The 22,595-nt window shown below is 43.9% G+C and overlaps 1 protein-coding gene and 1 non-coding gene across 3 annotated transcripts in view; one reads left to right on the forward strand and one right to left on the reverse strand.

Annotated features, from left to right (window-relative positions):
* The window catches only part of G3bp2 (G3BP stress granule assembly factor 2), a 78,371-nt gene that overhangs the window by 21,527 nt on the left and 34,249 nt on the right, over positions 1-22,595 (reverse strand). The gene's annotated exons all lie outside the window — the stretch shown is intronic.
* On the forward strand, positions 15,148-15,254 carry LOC113830824. The gene has a single exon (XR_003479739.1). It is a non-coding gene; the product is annotated as a U6 spliceosomal RNA (small nuclear RNA).

The raw sequence follows: 22,595 nt of genomic DNA on the forward strand, positions 1-22,595 counted from the left end.
CAATAAAAAGTTCACTCACTGCAATTAGTAGCATGAAATTTCATGCCATTCTTTGGTGGTTATTTCAATGCTTGGAGAGAATAGGCAAGTATTTATTTTCGAAGAAATCGTACTTTCTTATTAAAAAAAGAAAAAGGTCAAAACACCCAGATGAGGAAGAAATGCAGACAAATAAAACCGCCAACCTTGGCAGGTTAGACATATCATATTTTATTCATGAAAGAATGTCTCCAACTGGCTCTAGCCTATTTACCAGAAACTGCTATCAAAGGCTGCCCGTGCTTAGCCCCAGCTTATCTCCATGGCAGGATGCTCACTCCCACTCCCTCTGCAGGGCTCACACCTAGGCCAAGGCCTATCCATTCTCACTGACCCAAAAACTAGATCCTAAAGACAAGAAGCTAAGGAAATGGTTATGTCGCCACCACCTCCTTCTAAGACAAGGTTTGTGTAGCCCTGGATGTTCTGGAATTCACTCTAGACAAGGCTGGCCTTGCCTCCTGATTGCTGGGATTTAAAGGGGTGCACAACCATGCCAAGCTGTACTTTGTGCTTTACAGTTTTGAGAGTACCCTATGTTTCCTTTATCTCCTTGAATAGGGGGTATTAACTTCATTTACAAAAATATATATATATATATTAAAAACTTAGAAGGTCCCTCTGTCTTTCAAGAACAATTTTGTGTCATTAGTATGATGTTTTCATTATCTACAGTCAAAATTTGTTTTGGCAGATAGCCAGGCGTTGGTGACACATGCCTTTAATCCCAGCACTCGGCAGGTAGAGGCAGGTGGATCTGAGTTCGAGGCCAGCCTAGTGTGCAGAGCAAGTGCCAGGATAGGCTCCAAAACTACACAGAGAAACCCTGTCTCGAAAAACCAAAATAAAACAAACAAAAAAAACAAAACAAAACAAAACGGTAAAGAAACTCTACACATGGCTAGCATGAGCTGCAGTCAGGATTGCTACATAGGCAGTCTCAGGAACTCAAAACAGAAAAAGTAAAAGACAAAAAAGAAAAAAGCTACACTGCTTTGGAATTATCACCCAAAGGATCAAAAATAAAAGAACTTTAAAGAGAAACCTACAGGTGTGGTGGTGGTGGTGGTGGTTCACTCCTTTAATCCCAGCACTCAGGAGGCAGAGTCAGGCCAGCCTGGTCTACAGAGCCAATTCCAGGACATCCAGAGCTGTTACCAAGAAATCCTGTGGGGGGGGGGGGCGGGGGGAGCATGAGGGACTTTAGAGGCTAGGTGGCCTACCCACCCCTTTAATCCCAGAACAGAGGCATATGGCCAGTCTGGTCCACAGCATTCCATGTCAACCAGGGATTGAGGGGAGCATGAGGTGAATATATTATTTTTGTGGGGCAGTGCAACCATTTCCTCATGGTTGGTCACTTTAAGCTTCTGGTCTTCAGCACCAGCCCCCTTATCTTTAGGGTTGAGAGATAAGTTGCTCCACCCAAAAGCCACTTCTCTCAACGTGGTTCTCAGATCCAGGGTCCACTGACTCTCAAAACAAATCAAAAAGTACTCTACTGGGGTTGGAGATGGCTCAGCGTGTAAGAGCACACATTGTTCTTTCTTCCCACCACCCACCTTGAATTCACCTGCCTCTGCCTCCCAAAGTGTTGGGATTAATGGTGTTCCTCCACCACCACCTGGTTGCCTTAGATTTTTTTTTTGTAAAGATTTGTTTATTATGCATACAGTGTTCTGCCTACATGTATGCCTACTGGCCAGAAGGGGGCACCAGATCTTGACAGATGGTTGTGAGCCACCATGTGGTTGCTGAGAATTGAACTCAGGACCTCTGGAAGAGCAGCCAGTGCTCTTAATCTCTGAGCCATCTCTTCAGGGAGATTTTATTTGTGTATCCAATGTTCTTCCTGCATGTATGCCTACACACCAAAAGAGGGCACCAGATATCATTATAGATGGCTGTGAGCCACCATGTGGTTGCTGGGAATTGAACTCAGGACCTCTGGAAGAACAATCAGTGCTCTTAACCTCTGAGCCATCTCTCCAGCCCCCACCTTTAGATTCTTAACAGCAATTTATGTTGCAGAATTATTACCCATTATTAGAAATTATTTTCCTAATTTTCCCTAAATTTTATATTGAATAGACATGAAGATGATGAATGACATCTTTTCTTAACATTTACACTGAAGCATAAACTGGATTGCTTCTAAATGTAAAAAGGGTAGAATCTGGTTGATTTGTTCAGGGTGGTAAGATCCAACAGTCAGTCAGGGCTACAGAGAAACCTGGTCTTGAAAAACCAAAAAAAGAAAAATCTAAAGGCATTACAGATATCCCTAAATTTCCAGTTGTTGATACTGAATTTTTGCTATTTTAATCTAAGAAATATATAGCTAACAAACATTCTCTGCTACAATGCCAATCATTTCTTCAAAACTAGAACTTAAAGTGGGCGTTGGTGCACGCCTTTAATCCCAGCCCTCAGAGTCAGAGGCAGGCGGATCTCTCTGAGTTCGAGGCCAGCCTGGTCTCCAGAGCGAGTGCCAGGATAGGCTCCAAAACTAAACAAGAGAAACCCTGTCTCCAAAAGAAAAGAAAAGAAAAGAAAAAAACAAAACAAAACAAAAAAAACAAACTAGAACTTGACTAACAGTCCAATTACTTGGTCATTCGCTATTAAATTTGTAGGAGATTCACAGGTCAAAGACTGTCCAGCTGTAGCATGTCCCCTTAACTGCAGTGAATGGTGGCACTAGGTATGCTGGTGCTTGAACGTGAAGAGCAGGAGCTTACCCAAGTTCATTACTAAATTACCCAATGACGTCATCATCTGCTCCTCTGATAGCCACCCATTCCACAAGCCTTCTAGTTCACTCCATTTCCAAGGCTTGCTTTCACCATCACAAGGCTTTCCTGGAACTCACTCTGGCCAGGGTGGCTATCAACTCTGCCTCTGAAACTCTACTTTAATCGCAGACCCCTGCCCAGCAATATTCTGAATGTTCAATAACCTAAGCCACCAGGAAAGACATTTGAAGCCCTCCTCACAAGTGATTTTTCATAATGAAATAATTTGTATACACCGAGATTAGACGGGAACACGTGACCTAGAACGGTAACAAAGGGACAATATGATTCATTCCTAAGATCCAAATTGTGCAAACATTTTTTTCCTTTTGGAAACAGAATCTAACTATGTAGCCTGGCTGATTTGTAAGTATGTAGACCAGGCTGGCTTCGAACCCAAAGATCAACCTGTCTCTCACTCCCGGGTGGTGGGGCACTGGGCCTAAACATAAAGACCTCAAAGGGGCCATTGCATTTGACAAAGTCAAGTGTTTACCTAGAAACTTTGGTTCACATGCCTAGAGCTACATTAACTGCCAAATATGGACAAGAAATTACTATCCTCATCTATCCCAATCAGTCCTTTTTAACTGCAGTTAAAGGTTCCCCGGTCTGGGTACTTGAAACAAACGAGGTATAGTGTCTTGAATCTAAAAACCTGAAACCTTAACTCAAGTTAATAAACAGCACCAACAATCATACCCAGAGGAAGGGGGGGCAATTTTCCATGATTGGGTTTTGGTGCACGTGTTTTGTTTTTAAGGAGGCAAAAGGCACCTCCTCAAACAGCCGACTGTTGTATCTTGGGAATAAAAACTGAACGCGACCCTATAACACCAAAGTAGCATAGGGACAACTGAAGAAATCTGCTCTTAAGACACAGGAAAACCTGGATCAAATTCCACTAACAAAATCCACACCATTTAGGGAAACTTAGATTCACCTCCCCTCACCCTCTCCAAAAAAAAAAAAAAAAGAAAAAGAAAAAAAGAAAAATGTGGAGGAAGAAAAGCCCATTCCTAAAGCACTCAAACGCCTTTTTTATTCCTGGGCAACTGGAGATCGCCTGCAGAAAAAGGACGGAGACTCTCGCTCGTTACAGCCCTAGTATCAGAACATGTTCAGGATAATGGGGGGGGGGGAGGGGGAACCTCCGAGTACCCGGCAAGCGGAGCGGCGGCCACCTTCAACCCCGGATTCAGTTTCCGGACACAGAAATGGTGCCCGGAGGCCGCTACTTTCGCATCTGCGTCGCTTCTGCCTTTGCCGACACGGCCTCCTTCCCCTCCCCCACGGGCGGGGCGAGGACCAGGAACCAGGGCCGCAAACAAGCGGGGAGCCAGGCGGGTGGGCTTCCCACCCTCAAATCACCTCTGGAGAAGCCCACTGGCCCGCTCCGCGGCTTGGCGACTGCCGGCGCGCTCCCGGAGCTGCTGTGGATAGGGTCCCGCCGAGCAATCTCATCCTAGCAAGCCCCACCTGCCCTCCTCTGCACCACGCGCGCGGGTCATCTTCCTCCCCACGCAGCCTCCCGCTCACCTTGCAGAAAAGGCTTGGCTCCGCACACACGCAGGCACGCACTCACTCACTCTTGCTGGCGTAGGCAGCCGGCGAGAACGAGGTTTCTGCCGCAGCACCCCAGACACCGAGCGCACACACCGGACGGTTGCCGCGAGCCGCGGAGCGGAGCGAAATGTCCCCTGCCGACCACCACACCGACCGTCCCTCTCGGCCCCCGTACACACCTCCAACCAACAGCGGCGGCGGGCACGTCGCGCGGAGGTCAGGAGTGTCGCGGGATCGGCCGAAGCAGATTCTCCTCCCTCGAATAAGCCCGAGGCTTAGGAATCCGCAAAGCTGTGAGCTCGAGACCCTCAAAGCCACCTCTTCCCGAGAGCCTAGAGCTGCAACGAGCTATAAGAACACGGACGTCCCGCCCCCTTTGCCGCCGCCCCCTCTTATTGTTTTACCCCTGCCGAAAGGGCTAGGGAACCCCCCAGAACAACGCCAGCCAATCAGGCATCACTTTGGAGAGCTGGGCCCAACCTTCTCGCGTCCCTCCGCGGAGCACGCGCAGTACGGCGCCGCGCTCGCGCACCCGGGCGTCCGGAAAGCCAGAGAACCGGAACCGGCCGAGAGCCGCGGCCAGAGTCCGCTGGTTTGACGTCACAAGGAAGCTGCCTTTCTCTGGCGGTGATGCTGAAGCCTCCAGGTCCTTTCAGGTGGCGCGAACAAGAAAGCTGGCTCCCCGCTGAGCAGTGTCTTTTACAAAAGGCTATTCCTGGCGCCTTTATTCATGCTAAGAGGGAGGGAATTTAGTCATGTCCCTAAACATGTCTGTAGGTCGCTGCCTTAGAGGAGCATTAAAATGCAGTTCTCAACTCTGCACAGTGAGCACACCTACACTGCTTCGTAACCTCTTTTAGGAAATGGAGGTTTTAGGTTTTTCAAGTCATTGTCATCCAGCTAGTTTAAAAGAGTCCTGAGCCGTGGAGTATGGAAAAAATACGACATGGGCTGTAAAGACTCGGGTCTTTTGTATGGCCTTGGTGGTTTCATCCTTGAAGAGAATCAAGCATTTACAAAGGAAGGCTCAAAGGCTTGAAATGTAAAAAAAAAAAAAAATCAGTATTACAGATCTAGGCCTCTGGGACTTAGTTGTGGACACTACTACACTGCCTCATAGACCTTGGAAAAAACAAACCTTTGTAGACAAGATGTTAATATGCCACATACAGATCTGTGACAGGGCCCACAGAGACGGCTCCGCTTCATCTTAAAGGTCAGAGTTCAAAACTGTCCTTACACTTCCAAGGTTAAAGTCATAGGACCTAAAGGTCTAAAGCATGGCTACTGTAGGATGTTTGGTCTTAGTCGTATCCAAATAAGAGACTTGCTCTGAGGTATGGTTACTAGTCTAAGGTGTGGTTACCAAATGTTTGGAGTATTAAAGAAGAAGGTCTGTTTCTTCCTTGTATCTTGATAAATAAGTCTCTTGCCATGTTCCCCTTTTTGGTTGGGCTCAGCAGTTAACAGCACTGACTGTTCTTCCAGAGGACCCGAGTTCAACTCCCAGCACCCACATGGCAGCTCACAACTGTCTGTAACTCCAAGATCAGACAAAAAAACTGTAGGCAAAACAACAATGCACATAAAAAAAATAAATTAAAAAAAAAGGTAGCTGAAGAAATTGGGAATGAAAATATGAAATGGCAATAAGGCACAAAAGGGAAATTTGAGGAGAATAGAAACATGAACCAATAATGATAAAGGCATAAATACATCATCAGTTTTCCCTCACAGTCCTAAAATGTATTCCCTAAAAGTAAAAAAGGGTCACAAAAGGCAATGCTGATATTTGAGCCTCCAAAATCTTCACTGGTTTACTTTGGATTGCTTAATAACTTTATATGCAAATATATGGGCACACCATCATTAATTAAATGAATGTGAGATGGTTTTCCTTAATGCATTACATATGCAAATTACTCTTTAAGTACACTATTTATAGACCACGAACTCCTCTGATTATTTATTGAAATCACTTATGTCTCACAAAAAACCTAAAGTAGTTATCTATTTGAATGCTCATTTTACAAATGAGGAACATAAGGTTTAAGAGATCTATTTACCCAAGGACACACACCTATTACTCATCTCTGCTAGGCATGGAGGGACACACATATAATTCCAGTACCTGGGAATCCTGGGCAGGAGGATCACCACAGGTTCTAGACCAACCTAGTCTACAAAGCAAGTTCCAGGCCAGCTACTTAAGGAGACTGTTTCAATCATAAATGAACAAATGATTAATTTCTACAGAAGCAGTCTGCATTCATAGCCCTTATCCTTAAATGTAAACTACAGAATGCTGCTATTGTTTGACTGTTAAAATCTCAATTGTTAGCCGGGCATTGGTGGCTCACACCTTTAATCCTAGCCCTGGGGAGGCAGAGGCAAGCAGATCTCTGTGAGTTTAAGGCCAGCCTGGTCTCCAGAGCAAGTGCCAGTATAGGCTCCAAAGCTACACAGAGAAACCCTGTCTGGAAAAACCAAACAAACAAACAAACAAACAAAATATCTCAATTGTTTCTAGCCACATCCAGTGCTTTTTGTTAGTTTGTTTTGTTTTTGATGCTTAAAGACAACCTCTGTGAAGCCCTGGCTGTCCTGTAACTCACTCTCTGGCCACAGATTCAGGGATCAACTAGCCAACCTGCCTCTGCCTCCCAGGTTCTGGGATTAAAGGTGAAGATACCATGCTGGGCTCCATGCAGTGTTTTTATAAGTATTCTTTATCCTGAAACCTGGAATAAAGATAGAAGTTTCTTGAGAGTGGGTCTCTGGCCTTAATGTTCATCTGAATCATATCTGGGCTTGTTAAAATGCCTTCCAGCAGCAGGGCGTTTCTGACTCTGCAGGTGTGTGGAGAGGCCTGAGAATTTGCATTTCTCACACGTATCCAGGGGATTCTTCCACTGCTGCTCTAGGAAACTACTTTATCACTACTGTGGCAAACTTCAGCTACTGTCTTCATCTCCCCTTCTTTTATAATCCTTCAAAGCATAAAAAAAAAAAAAATCTCAGTTTAGCTCTAGGCCTACACAAAAGCAAGCCTCAGGCAACCCCTGCCATTAAGACACACCAATAATTGGTTACTGATTTAAAAAAAAAAAAAAAAAAAAAAAAAAGATCCAGCTATCTTCAACTTTAGTAAATTACTCTAACCAATTCCCATAAGTAGTTAGCTTTTTTTTTTTTTTTTCCTACATGTCTCTCTAGTCTGTTCTCTGAATACCTCTGCATTCTGGTAGTCTTACCCCAGGATCAGGCCTATTTCATCTTTCCACGATGTAGTAACTGCCTAGTTAATCTCTCTGCCTTTTAAAATCACCATGAAGCAACCACTGTCATTATGGACCATGCCAGTCGGTGTGAATGATACCTAGTGAAGTGGCTCAGGCCACAAAACTGAGTCACCCTTGATTTCACGCTTTTATCATAGCACATACCCAATGTTAGTAAGTTTCTGTTCCCTCTACCTTTGTTTACTCTAGATTAAATACATCACTGTTTCTGTTACCACCATAGCTCAGCATACTGAAGATGTTTTGTACTTGGTTGTGATACCTCCACTTAATTCCGTTACAGTTCATCTCTCTCATAAAAGCCAGATCCGTTTTGTTTTGTTTTTCCAGATAGGGCTTCTCTGTATAGCCCTGTCCTGAAACTTGCTCTGTAGATCAGGATGGCCTCCAACTCAGAGATCTGCCTGACTCTACCTTCCCAGTGCTGGGTTTAACAGCGTGCGCCACCACTACCCACAAAAAGCCAGATCTTTAACAGCTACATACCAGATGGCATTCCAGAAACCCCCTAAAGCCAATACTAAATTGTAATTCCTTACACCAAGGCCTATTATTAGCTTACCTAATAGTATCCTGAACCTGTTAATGCTACCTTTCTTCCTGCCGTTTCTCTCATGCCATCTCAGCTCTACTTAACATTCCCAATTTACCACTGCAAGATCTCTGATGTGAAACTTTGTCAAAAGTCTGGGAGAAAAAAAAATCAGTAAATTGTATCTGGTGATTCCCACAAAAATTACTATGCCGTTTTTCCTTATTAATTAATAATAATCGTCTGGTTTGGGTTTATACTCTTGACTGTGTCTGTTTGAATGAGAAATGTCCCTCATAGGTGGCACATTTGAACACTTACCCAGTTGATGGGGCAGTTTGAAGACATTATGGGGATGCGCAGTCTTGCTGGGTTAAACAGGCACTGGGGAGGGCTTTGAGAGTTCACAGCCTTCTAGTTTGCTGACTCTGCTTCTGAAGACATGTCTCTCAGCTTCCTAACCCTGCCTCCATGCCTGCTTACAGGACTCCCAATCATGACAGACTCCAATGCCCCTGGAACTGCCAGCCAGAATAAACTCCTTCTAGAGCCTGCATGTGGTCACGGTGTTTTAGCAGAGCCACAGAAAAGTAATGAATACAGATGCATGCACAGACTCCTTATACCTACACCTACTGCTGTGCCTTGTTTGGGGTGCCTAGTTTATCCTTTCAAAGAGGGAAAAGAGTGCAAGATGGTTGGGCATTGCTGGTGCACGACTTTAATCCCAACACTCGGGAGGCAGGGGCAGGCGGATCTCTGTGAGTTTGAGACCAGCCTGGTCTACAAGAGCTAGTCCCAGGACAGCCTCCAAAGCCACAGAGAAACCTGTCTCGAAACACTCTTCCCCCCAACCCTCCATCCCCCCACTCCCCCACCCCACCCCCCACCCCCGAAGAGAGTCTGAGCAAAGACTGGTAAGGAAAAGAACAAGTTGAGAACTATGTAGCTATAGCTGGTATGATGGCAAATGACTGTAATCCCAGAACTCAGAAGGATGAGGAAGGAAATCATGAGTTAGAGACCAGCCTGGGCTACATAGAGACCCTATCTCTAATATAAAAAAAGAATTTCAACCACAAGGGCTGGCTCGGTGGTTAACAGGCCCACAATGGGAAGATCCCACTAAATGATAAATGGTAAGAAGCTGAAAGTGCTGTGAGCTGAAGAACAGGGTAAGGAATGGCCATGATCGTCTTCTTAGGATTCATCGGTCCAAGTCCTGCATGCACACTGGCATTAGATCCATTGTGGGCCTCTCCAGTAAATTCTGCAAGGGCCCTGGTTTTACCTATTCTGTGCAATGCTACATGCTGCTACAAACAGAAAACACAAATAATTATTGGGGCTAGGAACAGAGCTCAGTAGCAGAGCACCTGCCTTGCTATATGAAAGGCTTTAAGTTTGACCCCACGCCCCATTACATTATGTTACACACACATATACACAGTGTAACCAATCAATTAAAAAATGATACTATTTGGCAGGTAGAATGAGTTATATCTAAGTACGTACATATAATAAATACACTTTCAGATAGTATAAATGTATGAGAGAAGGAATAACAAGCTCGTATTTATTTCCCTTAACTATATAAGTTGGCAGGTTATATAACTATATAACTATAATGGTTAGGCAGGTTAACTTAGGCAATCAAATAAACTAGAAAATTAAGCTATAACCTAAGTACAAGCTACATATTTGCACATTTTTTACCACAAATGTAAATCAAGGGACTAAATGTAAATCAAGGGACTAATAAAACTTAATGAGAAACCAACCTGTACATCTAATTGATAAGAAACACAAAAATACAATCATCCAGATAAAATATGTCCTGGGGAGGGGGGATTAGATAATATTAGTCAAACCTATAGGGAGAACTTTAGAAGGTAAGATGAATTTATCCCTTCAAAAATAAAAATAAAAATCTCTGTATTTGAGGGGTGTGTGTGTGTGTGTGTGTGTGTGTGTGTGTGTGTAGTAAAGTTCTAAATTTAAATATTTAAGAATATTCTGTGGCATTTTTGTTTCCATCTCAAATAATTACATGAGATAACTTTTTTCTTTTTAGTTTTGTTTTTTTAAAACAGGGCCTCAAGGCAGTGGTAGTGCATGCTTTTAAACCCAGGTTCCTAGTAAAGTTCAAGTTACATGTATGATTCCCATGTAAGAACAACATAAGCCAGACATGAGTATGTGTCTCCTAGTATTCAAGAGGCTGAGGCAGGAGGATCACTTGAGCCCTGTCCAGGAGTAGCTTGGGTACAAAGCAAGAATCTTGGGAGGGGCAAGAAAGGAAAAGGGGATTGGGAGAAAGAACACATGGAAAAAGGAAACCATTATCAAAGGACCCCCAACACAGTACTACATAAAGTCAGACTGCATACACATAGTATGCATAAAGATGGCTGGACCGGCGTCCTAGCCCCACCTGTCTATTCCTGATTACGTTTTGCAGTTAAATACTTGGTTTGGGGGGCAGAGTAGAGAAAACATGGCATATGTTTTAAGTAGAGTCAAATTTATTCATCTCTTTAAGTAACCGCTCTGTAAAGCAGTTTAAGACAGTAGGAAACAAACTGCATGAAAAATACAGGGCAGGAGACTGAAAAGATAGTGGACTCACGGTGAATCTTCTGACTGGAAAAACACCTGTACACAGAGATTAGCCACTGATGGTGACAGCACCGCTTCTTTCTATCTCCAAGACAGCTCAGAGAGGAACACAACCAAGCAGCCCTTGTTCAGGGTCAGCATCAGCCCCATCTCCCACCATGTTTCCAGGGTAACTGCTTCCTTATTGTATAGTAGCTGAGCTGGGCTGGGGTTCCATGGCTGCAGAACACTTATCTCAGCAGAAGCATGGAGGAGACGTGGGGTTAAGGCAAGAAGCCCCCTCTGAATCAAGATGGGCCCTACCTTTCTCATCAGACTATATGCCTGGCTTTCTAAACGTCTAGTCTATCCAGATAGCCACTCTGACCTCTGCCTTGCTGACTCACCTTATCTGGCTGTATATGACGTGGCATCTGCCCAACACTGACAGGAACTCCCATCACTCTCCTCTATGTAGCCAGGCTTTAGTGATCCAATGAGGCCTCACCCTAACTCCAGAAACATGACCCCAAATTACCCACTCTTGTGGTGGTGACCTGAAAAGGGAAACAGAACCGAAAGTAACAGATTGCTTGTTACTTGGGTAAAACATGCTGATACTGTTAGAAGCAATGATTTGCAGGGTGTGGTTTTCCTTTTTTTTTTTTTTTTTTTTTTTTTTTGAGATAGGATTTCTCTGTGTAGCCCTGGCTATCCTGGAATTTGCTCTGTAGACCAGGCTGACCACCTGCCTCTGCCATTGCCTCCCAAGTGCTGGGACTTAAGGTGTGTGCACCACCACCTCCCTGCTTTGTTTTCCCTTTTAATTAATGAAAAACTATATTGACCCAAAAGACTTCCAGTGCCTTAAGTAAATGAGGAAAAAGAAAATGGGGGTGTGTCAGGGCCCAGAGAGATGGTTCTGCTTCATCTTGGCTTAAGGTCAGAGAGTTCAAAACTATCCTTACTCTTCCAAGGTTAAAGTCATGGACCTAAAGGTCTAAGGCATGCCTACTGTAGGATATTTGGTATTGGTCCTGGATGTCTTATCTAAATAACAAAAGACTTGGTCTATGGCATGGTTACTTTTAACCCTCAAAGCTAGGTAACAAGAAATTTAGTCTAAGTTGTGGTTACCAAATGTTAGAGAATTAAGGAAGAAGGTCTGTTTCTTCCTTGTATTTTGATAAAGAAGTCTTTTGCCATGTTCCCCCTTTTTGTTGGGGTATTTAAGAATGTTGAAGAATAAACTTGGGGCATCCAGTATTCTCTAGATTGCCCTCTCAACTCTATCCTGTGTCTTTATCTTTTTCTTAGCATCTTTACCTGCAGTTTCCCAATCCACACACACCCCTTCTCATGTACAAACCAGGCAAGCCAGATCCAACTGAAGCTCCACAAAGACCGGTTACAACAGCGTGGAGCTTTTCTACACGAAGTAGAGAGATTTTTGTTGGTGGTGGTTTTGTTCTGTTTTTAAGACAGGGTTTCACTTGTGTAGCCCTGGCTATCCTAGAATTCACAGAAGTAGAGAGATTTTTAAAGGACTTATTAGCAAAGATGGTTAAAGGGCTGGTGGGATGGGTCAGAAGGCAAAATGTCTGCTGTATAAGCCCGATGACCTGGGTTTTTTCTATTGAACTCTAGTAAAACTGTCCTCAAGTTTTTCTTTGAGTCCATTTTTAAATTCTTTTATTAATGAATGAGACAACCCCAAGAAGGGACTCCAATTCCTCTGGCATCAAGACTGACCTCACACCCCTAAGATTTACTTTGGGGAAGAGGGTACAGCACAGTACCTGTAACCCTTGACACTGCTACAGTCTCCCTAAGTCCCCTGTATATTCAAATAGATTAGCCAAGGTCTGACTCACAAAACCTCCCTAGCACTTGTCCTCCACAAAACCAAATGTGAATGTCTGAGAAAATGTACTCTGTCCAAGTAAGGAAGCATTTTACTTGCTGTTTGAGAATAACAGTTCTTCAGAAAGAAGAAACAGCTTGGAAATCTGGGAGGACATCAGATGGCATTTTTGAACATCTGGTGGTAACTATTGATATAAACAACCCATAAAATTGATTCTTCCATTTTCTTGTAGATGTCAAAATACCAGTTCACCTCTAGCTATACATTTAGTGTTAAATATTCTTAGGCGAAAAAAACTAAAACGGTTCATTTACTGAATACTGAATATTATATGTAAAGGAAAAAAGGCTGAAAAAATCATAAACTGTTCACAAAGACATTGTTACAATAAAACAACCCCAGAAAGACTCAAGTGAGTGATATAACTCTTCTAGCTGGGCGCTGGTTGTAACTTGTGACTCTTAGCAAATCATTACGAACTTTATACTGTCATTCTCTTTTAAGAAGTTTGGGTTTGGGGGCTGGAGAGATGGCTCAGAGGTTAAGAACACTGACTGTTCTTCCAGAGGTCCTGAGTTCAATTCCCAGCAACCACATGGTGGCTTACAACCACCCATTATGAGATCTGGTGCCCTCTTCTAGTGTGCAGATATACATGGAAGCAGAATGTTGGATACATAATAAATAAAAATAAAATATTAAAAAAAAAGTTCGGGTTTAATTTTGCATGCTTTGTCCTCCATTTTTCACTTTTCATTTTCATTTGGAATATATTTCTAGTAGAATTAATAACATCAAAAAAAAAATCATGATAGCTATGGGTAAGAATATAGACACATCTCATGATGTTGAGTAAAAGCAGCCAGACACAAAAGAAGACAGCACTAGGGCATGGAGCCAGAGGCTCTTTGTGAGTTCTCATGGAGGATCTCTGTGAGTTCAAGGCTGGCCTGATCTGCATAGAGTTATAGCAGCTGAGGGCTGGGGTTACGTAATGAGATGTGTGTGAGAAAGAAACAGAGACAGAGACACACACACAGAGAGAGAGAGAGAGAGAGAGAGAGAGAGACAGAGAGAGAGAGAGACAGAGAGAGAGAGAGACAGAGAGTAGGTGAGAGAGAGAGAGAGAGAGAGAGAGAGAGAGAGACATACTTTAGAATACCATTGGTATAAATGCTAAAGTAAAATAGCAGTCTATGATTCTGGAAGGAGCTGGGCACACAAGAGCTTCCCTGGTGCTGCTAGGGTTAGGGTCTTTAGATCTGGGTGTTGTTTACATGGCAGGCTCAGTTTGCAAAGTTTCATTAATATGTCTTATGCTTTTTTCTGTCCACATTTTAGACTTCAATAGAAGGAAAAACTACATAAAACTAGCCATGGTGGCACACACTTTTAATCCCAGGACTGTGCAAGCGACAGGCAGATCTCTGAGTTCCAAGAATTCCAGGACAGCCAGGACTACACAATGAGACCCTGTCTCAAAGAGACCAACCCTGCCCCAAAACAAGCAAACAACTACATAAAAATCACAAAGGTCGCCGGGCGATGGTGGCGCACGCCTTTAATCCCAGCACTCGGGAGGCAGAGGCAGGTGGATCTCTGTGAGTTCGAGACCAGCCTTGTCTACGAGAGCTAGTTCCAGGAGAGCCTCCAAAGCCACAGAGAAACCTTGTCTCGAAAAACCAAAAAAAAAAAAAAAAAAAAAAAAAAAAAAAAAAAAAAAAAATCACAAAGGTCACCTTGAGTCCTGCATCATTTAGTGTTTGGGCTGAAAATCAACATTGGGGGCTGAGAATGCAGCTGGCTCAGCTAGGTAATAGAGTACTAGTCTAGCAAGCAGGAGGCCCTGGGCTGGATGTCAGGTTTGTAAGAAGACAATGCCAGTAGAATGCAAAATAGGAAAATCTATAGTAGATCTGTGGTGGCTTAGACTGGATGGGGCAGGTCTAGCAAGACTGCTATCTGAAGCAGACAGAGCTTTTGAAATCTTCTGATTTACTATTTATTTATCCTCTGTGTATGTGTTAGGGATCAAACCTATACACACACTAGGCACTCCATCAACTGTGCCACACACCCATCATCCCTGGAGTTGCGGTTGCTTCTACTTTTATATTTTGAAATAGGGTTTTACTTGCTACATAGCCTGCTCTGTCCTTGAACTCACAGAGAACCAACCACCTGTCTCTGCTTCCTGAGTACTAGAATTTTTTTTTTTTTTTTGGTTTTTCAAGACTGGGTTTCTCTGTGTAGCTTTGGAGCCTACCTTGGCACTCGCTCTGGAGACCAGGCTGGCCTCGAACTCACAGAGATCCGCCTGCCTCTGCCTCCCGAGTGCTGGGATTAAAGGTGTGCGCCACCAATGCCAGGCTAGTACTAGAACTAAATACATGCATCACCAGGCCCAGCCTGAAGCTTCTTTTGGAGTCAACTGAAGAAAAGAAGGAGGTGCTCGCTTCGGCAGCACATATACTAAAACTGGAAAGATACAGAGAAGATTAGCATGGCCCCTGCGTGAGGATGACAAGCAAATTCATGAAGCGTTCCATAAAAAAAAAAAAAAAGAGGAGGAGGAGGAAGAGTTCTGAAACTGACCGTGAACACAGAAGCAGCACAACCGAATAAATGTGATAAAAGTCCCTGAACTTTATACTTTGAGAAAAGCTAAACAAAAGCCAAAACCAATATTGGAAGTCTGGCTACTGTATCATCTGAGCCACTCGACTGGAGATGCACATGGGATAAGCACAAATGTTCACTGCCAGCTGGAAAGATCTGGTTAAAATACCAAGACCCTAGGCCCGGTGGCCTCCCTGACTTCCACCTGCTACTCACTGGTCTCTATGAATACTGCTCAGTATTGTAGGTGGGATGTGGTGGTTCCAGACCTGGGGAGCACACTAAAATCACACACACACACACACACACACACACACACACACACACACACACACACACACACACACTTACTGATGCCTGGGTTGTACCCTGAGATGGGAAAACCTCAAAAAGAAGCTGTGTCTCCACAGACTGACTGGCTGATTAGAAGTTCTATTCTATTTTATGGGGAGATTGGAATGTTGCATGTCCAAAAGCTACCATATCTTGGGCTAGCTTTATGGCCTAGAGACAGCCATTCCTTGTCCACTTTTGTATAAGAACTAACACTAATAGGGTAAAACTTTTGGAATTCATTGATCTAGCAGACTCACTGGCTTCCACCAACCCCAAAACTGAAAATGTCATCAGATAGCATCTTAGGCCTATAGAAAAGCCTCTCCACCACCTTGCTATAACTGCCTCTAATGTAGCCACGAGTGTATTTTAACTTGCCTTGATTTATGAATTTCTTTGTTCTGTAAAACTATAAAACTTTATGAAACTGCTTCTGTGTTGGAACACAGAATTAGGGATAACCTAAATCCATGTTCCCAGGCCATGGTCACTCAGAATGGTACTAGAATAAACTGTCTTTTCTTCCCTTAAGATGAGAGCTGGGAACCTGCACCAGACAGTATCTGCGTTATAGATACTGCTGGAATCCTACAAATGTAGACAATCACCAGGGAGATATATCAGTTGACAAAATGGGCGAGGCTGAGTATTGCTAAGAATGTGAGGCAGCCTGGGCTACCCAGTGAGTTCCAGGGAAGCCTAGGCTACAGTGTGAGACCTGACTTTAAAAATAAATAAATACAATAAAACAAAAAACAAAACCCTATTGCTTTCCCTTTTTTCTCTCCCTTCACAACCTAAATATTCTGGGGAAGAGGAGAATAGGAGGGAGAGTCTTATGGACGCCTAACTGGCTTGAATTCAGTGGGCATTCAGGATGGCCTTGAACTCCTGATCCTCCGGCTTCAGTCTCCTGAGTGCTGAGACTATAATTACCCAGGTAACAGTACCCAGTTCGGCTGGATCACTTTATTTTTCACTGCAGGCGTTTTGTGATGGAGTTTCATTCTCTTTAGCAGCTTGTACCAAACACTCACTCCAGCTCCTTGACCTAAATTACAGAACCTCCTATGCGCAGACTCCCTGTGCTCTGGACTTGTCTATTGAAACTGTGATCCCTGCCTTGGCTGACCTCCCAGGACTGGGTATCCAGACCACCTGTCAACCATTTCTGAGTTTGGCTTTTCCCATTTGTTGCCTTTACTTCTTCTGAAAAGCCAAGCACATTCTGAAGCAGGCTTTGAATTAGAGACGGAACTGGGATATGGGCCAATGAAAGGAAGGGGGCATTGGGGTCCACATAACGGAATATGGGGGGGATCAAAAGTCAAGGTGTGAAGGAATATGTATGGTCTCAGAAGAGTTTTTAGAAAGCAGGAGTTGCAAATGGGCGGGCTTCAGGCTCCACCCAACATGCAAGGGTTCTACTTAAAAGGGCTTAGAAAAGAAACATGACACGTAAAAATTAGATGTTTCACATCAAAACCCAAATATCCAATTTCTCATGAAAAAGATTACATGGAGCTGTCAGAGGTTGCCTGGGCAACAGTGTGACAATCCCACCCTGCTCCCCAGGGGACACCCTTATTAATGATACCTGGTGGCTCAGTGGTTAAAAGCACTTCCTGCTCTTGCAGAAAACTGGGGTTCAGTTCCCAGCACCCACATCAAGCAGCTCAGAACCAGCTATAACTGCATTCTAAAAGACTGGTTGCCCTCTTCAGGCCTCACCCACACACATGTGCATACACTCAAGGCACAAACCAGACACACACACACACACACACACACACACACAAAAAAAAAAAAAAAAAAAAAATCAATAAATAATAAACCTCTCGTGCTGGGCGGTGGTGGCACCCGCCTTTAGTCCCAGCACTTGGGAGACAGAGGCAGGTGGATCTACGTGAGTTCTAGACCAGCCTGGTCTACAAGAGCTAGTGCCAGGACAGCCTCCAACGCCACAGAGAAATCCTGTCTCGAAAAAAGCAAAATAAATAAATAAACCTCTCTTCAAAAGTCTAACAAAACAAAAAGAAGAGGAGGAGGGAGAGGAGAGGAAAAGGTCTGAACAAGGGATAGAGATTAGGGCCTCACCCACACCCACACACTTTCTAAGGGAAGCCAGGTATGGCAGAAAAGTCCAAGGGAGACAGAGCCGGTGTGGACGGTAAGGAGCCAGAGATGTGGATCTGGGGGTCAGGAATGGAGTTAGACTTAAAACACAGATTTGAGAGCAAGAGAGCTGAAGCTGAGAGGAGACAGAGTGCTGAGAGACAGCATGGATGGCTGCCACCACCATCAGAGGGTACTACTAACGGCCGCAAGGCAGCCACCATGGCAAAGATGGGTCAGACTACACAGAAGTAAGACAGAAGCAGCCAACACCAACTTAAGCTATTGGAGCCAGACAGCATAAAGAAAAGTATGGCTGGCAGCCACACACACTGAAGGCAGGACACCCTGGGCCCAAACTGAGAGAATGTCTACGACTTGGCTGGTAGCCTTCAAGAGATTTTTACAAAAATAGATGGAAACCGGACAGCCAGGAGTTAAGACAGTGTGTGGTGAGGAAGTCAGAGGTGCTGAACAAATCCGTTGATATTTATGGTAGTGAGTGAGTTTTGAGCTGTGTTTGTTTTGGCTGTGGAGTTGCTAGGCTATGACAAGCACACACTAAAATATTCTGTGGCCACCTTTGATGTCTGAAACTCAAATCACTGTGTGTGTGAGTGTGTGTGTGTGTGTGTGTGTGTGTGTGTGTGTGTGTGTGTGTGTGTGTATACTCAAATATGTGTAGGGGAGCTTGCTATTTAGGCGACAGCCTAACTCTGATCCCAGGCTCCCACCCCAGGTGCTGGGAGTAGAGGGGGCATCCCAGCAGGCTTGGCTTTTGCTCAGGTAATAATAATCTGAACTTGGGTCTCATGTTTGAAGCTGCAAGCATTTTACCCACTGTGCCATCTTCTCTCCTGATACCCATGCTTTCCTACCTCCAGAGTAGGGGATTACAGGCGTGTGCTGCCATGCCCTGTTTGGAGCACCTACTTTTATTTAGTCTTTGTCACATGCCTTCTTCTTCCATGTAGAAGCTGGCAACTCGCTCATGTCTGTGCCTGCCAACAACCCACAGTAGCATGGACTGTGGACAACAAAGGTTCTCAGTGTCCACTGCCTGGGGACCATATAAATATCATCAAAGAGCTAAGTGTGAGGTTATGTTCTTCCCTGTTTTGTAGATTTGTGTTTACCCATCAGTATCCAGTAGCCCTGCAAAAATCATTTAAACAGCCAGCCTACGAGCAGTGTCGTCATGGAAAGAGGACTAAGTTGGGACTAAGGGCACCAGTGGGAAGTCTGCTAATTGTATAAATGTCATTCCTTTGCATAACTCCAAGTTCAGATACACACTGGGTAGCACTAAGATAAACTCAGCATTTTTTATGCAGCAGGTGCCCAGACAGACTCTCTTAAGCAATTAGAAACTGGGCAGCTCCTAGTAAGGACAAATTGAGGAGAAACATCCTTTGTCATCGGCACAAAAGCAGGGGCTGGAGATGTGGTTTGGTGGTAGAGTACCTGCTAGCAAGTTAGATAGCTTGGGTTCAACAAGCATTTGAGGAAGAAAGAGACATTCAGAATTTATTTTTTATCTGCTATAATAAGATAAATGAGTTGGACTTGTGTGTGTGTGTGTGTGTGTGTGTGTGTGTCAGAGAAAGCTATCTGGGAAAGCACAGAAATACATCATGAAATGGATGTATTTTGGTAACATATTTGTAAATGAGCTGGGTGTAGTGGCAAATGTGTCAGCACTCAGGTGGTGGAGGCAGAAGGGTCAGAAGTTTCAAGGTCACCCTTGTCTAGATACCAAGTTAAAAGGTAGCCTGAGCTCCCCTGATTATGAGATTGATGACTGACTTATAAGCCTTCATCCAGCAGCTGGTGGAAGTAGAAGCAGACACCCATAACTAATCACCGATCTGAACTGAAACCCAGATGCAGAGAAGGACCAGTGAAGAGCACAGAGGTCCAGACCAGGCTGGTGAAACACACAGAAACAGCTGACCTGAACATCTGGGAATTCTTGCTCCCCAGTCTGATAGCTGGAATACTAACATGGGACTGATCCAGACCCCAGGAACATGGGTTTCTGTGAGGAAACTTCAGAAATCTATATGACCTCCTGTAGAAGCCCAGTATTTATCCCTAGTGTGGACTTTGGGAGCCCATTCCATACAGAGGAATACTCCCTGAGCCAAGACACATGGGGGTGGGACTAGGCTCTATCCCAAAGGATAAGAAAGACTCTGATGACACCTTGTGGAAGGCCTCACCATCCAGGGGGAGCAGAAAAGATATGTAACAGATAAGGTTTTAGTTGGGGGGGGGTAGGGGAGGATGGGCGGGAGAAGGGAACTGGGATTGTCATGTAAAACAATCCTGTTTCTAATTCAAATAAAGAAAGTTGGAAAAAAAAAAAGGTAGCCTGGGATACATGAAACTGTCTCAAAACAAAACAAAACAACCTGTAGGTAGAGATATTATATATATCTTGTATGTATGTATTTTTTTTGCTTTGAAATAATAAATGTAGAGGTGAGTAATGGCATGAACCAATGAGGCTAGCTGGGAGTCTGTAATTATTTAAGCAGAGTGACAGAGACTTAGAGCATTCTTCTCACTGCAGTTATCTGACTTTATCTTCTCTTGAGACAAGGTCTCCCTATCTAGCCCTGGCTGGCCTGTAAGACCAAGGTGGTATGGAACTCACAGAGATCCACCTGTTTCTGCCTTCTGAGAACACTAGGATTAAAGGTATATACAACCATTCCAGGTATATCAGACATTTTCAACAACAGAAAGTTTTAAATTTTAACATACTCTTGTCGGTTAGCTTTTTGAAAACAACACAAGAAACTGGGAGAAATACGCAATATGCACACTCTACTGAGTAGGAACAAATCTCATTAATGGGTAATTCATAAAAGAATGTTTTTGTCTTTTTTTTCATTCTTTTATTATTATTATTATTATTATTATTATTATTATTATTATTATTATTATTGGTTTTTTGAGACAGGGTTTCTCTGTGGCTTTGGAGGCTGTCCCAAAACTAACTCTTATAGACCAGGCTGGTCTCGAACTCACAGAGATCCACCTGCCTCTGCCTCCCGAGTGCTGGGACTAAAGGCGTGAGCCACCACTGTCCTGTCTTGTTTTTTCTTATTTTCATTGTTTTTTTTTCCAAGACAGGGTTTCTCTGTGTAACTGTCCTGGCTGTCGTGGAACTTGCTTTGTAGACTAGGCTGCTTTTGAACTCTCGGAGATCAATCCATTCGCTTGCCTCTGCCTCACATGCTGTGTGTCACCATGCCTGGCAAAAAGAATGTTTTAAAAGCCAACTATATGAAAAAGTGGGGTAAAGAACTAAATAGACAATTCTCAATAGAGGAATCTAAAATGGATGAAAGACACATAAGAAAGTGTTCAACATTCTTAGCCATCAGGGAAATGCAAATCAAAACAACTCTGAGATACCATCTTACTCCTATCAGAATGGCTAAAATCAAAAACACCAATGACAGTTCATGTTGGAGAGGATGTGGAGAAAGGGGAACACTCCGCCACTGCTGGTGGGAGTGCCAATGTGTACAGCCACTTTGGAAATCAGTATGGCGACTCCTCAGGAAAATGGGAATGAGTCTACCACAAGATCCAGCAATTCTACTCCTAGGCATATACCCTAAAGAAGCACATTCATACAACAAGGACATCTGTTCAACTATGATCACACCAGCATTATTTGTAATAGCCAGAAATTGGAAGCAGCCTAGATGCCCCTCAACGGAAGAATGGGTAGAGAAAATGTGGTACATTTACACAATGGAGTACTACTCAGCGGAAAAAAACAATGGAATCTTGAAATTTGCAGGAAAATGGATGGATCTAGAAGAAACCATTCTGAGCGAGGTAAACCAATCGCAAAAAGACAGATATGGTATGTACTCACTCATATTCAGATTTTAGACATAGAGTAAGGATTACCAGCCTACAATCCACACTGCCAATGAAGCTAATAAACATGGAGGTCCCTAAGAGAGACATGCATGGTCCCCTGGAGAAGGGGAGAGGCTCAAGATCTGCTAAGCAAATTGGGAGCACGGGAAGAGGGGGGAAGGAGCTAGGAGAATGAGAAGGAGAGAGGAAGAGGGATGCCGAGGACATGAGTGAGCAGAAAATATGAGTCGGGAAGAATACACGATAACAAGAATGGAGATATAATAGAGGGAGACACTTTTGGTTTACAGAGAAGTCAGGCACTAGGAAAATGTCTGGAGATCTACAAAGATGACACCAGCTAACTATCTCAGCAACGGAGGAAAGGCTACCTCAAATGCCCTCCCCTGATTATGAGATTGATGACAGACTTATATGCCCTCATCCAGCAGCTGGTGGAAGTAGAAGCAGACACCCATTAACTAATCACCGATCTGAACTGGAACCCAGATGCAGATAGCTGGAATACCAGCATGGGACTGATCCAGACCCCAGGAACATGGGTTTCATGTTTTCTTGGAAAACTACGGGACCTCCTGTAGAAGCCCAGTATTTATCCCTAGCATAGGTGTGGACTTTGGGAGCCCAGTCCATATAGAGGAATACTTCCTGAGCCAAGACACACGGGGGTGGGCCTAGGCCCTACCCCAAAAGAAACGAAACACTCTGATGACACCTTATGGAAGGCCTCACCATCCAGGGGGAGCAGAGAAGATATGTGACAGATAAGGTTTTGGGAAGGGCGGGTAGGGGAGGATGGGTGGGAGAAGGGAAATGGGATTGTCATGTAAAACAATTCTGTTCCTAATTCAAATAAAAAAAAGTTGGAAAAAAAAAAAGCCAACTATATGAAAACACATTCAACTTCACTAACTGTGGAA

The sequence above is a fragment of the Cricetulus griseus genome (assembly GCF_003668045.3).
Source record: "Cricetulus griseus strain 17A/GY chromosome 1 unlocalized genomic scaffold, alternate assembly CriGri-PICRH-1.0 chr1_1, whole genome shotgun sequence".
Lineage (NCBI taxonomy): Eukaryota > Metazoa > Chordata > Mammalia > Rodentia > Cricetidae > Cricetulus > Cricetulus griseus.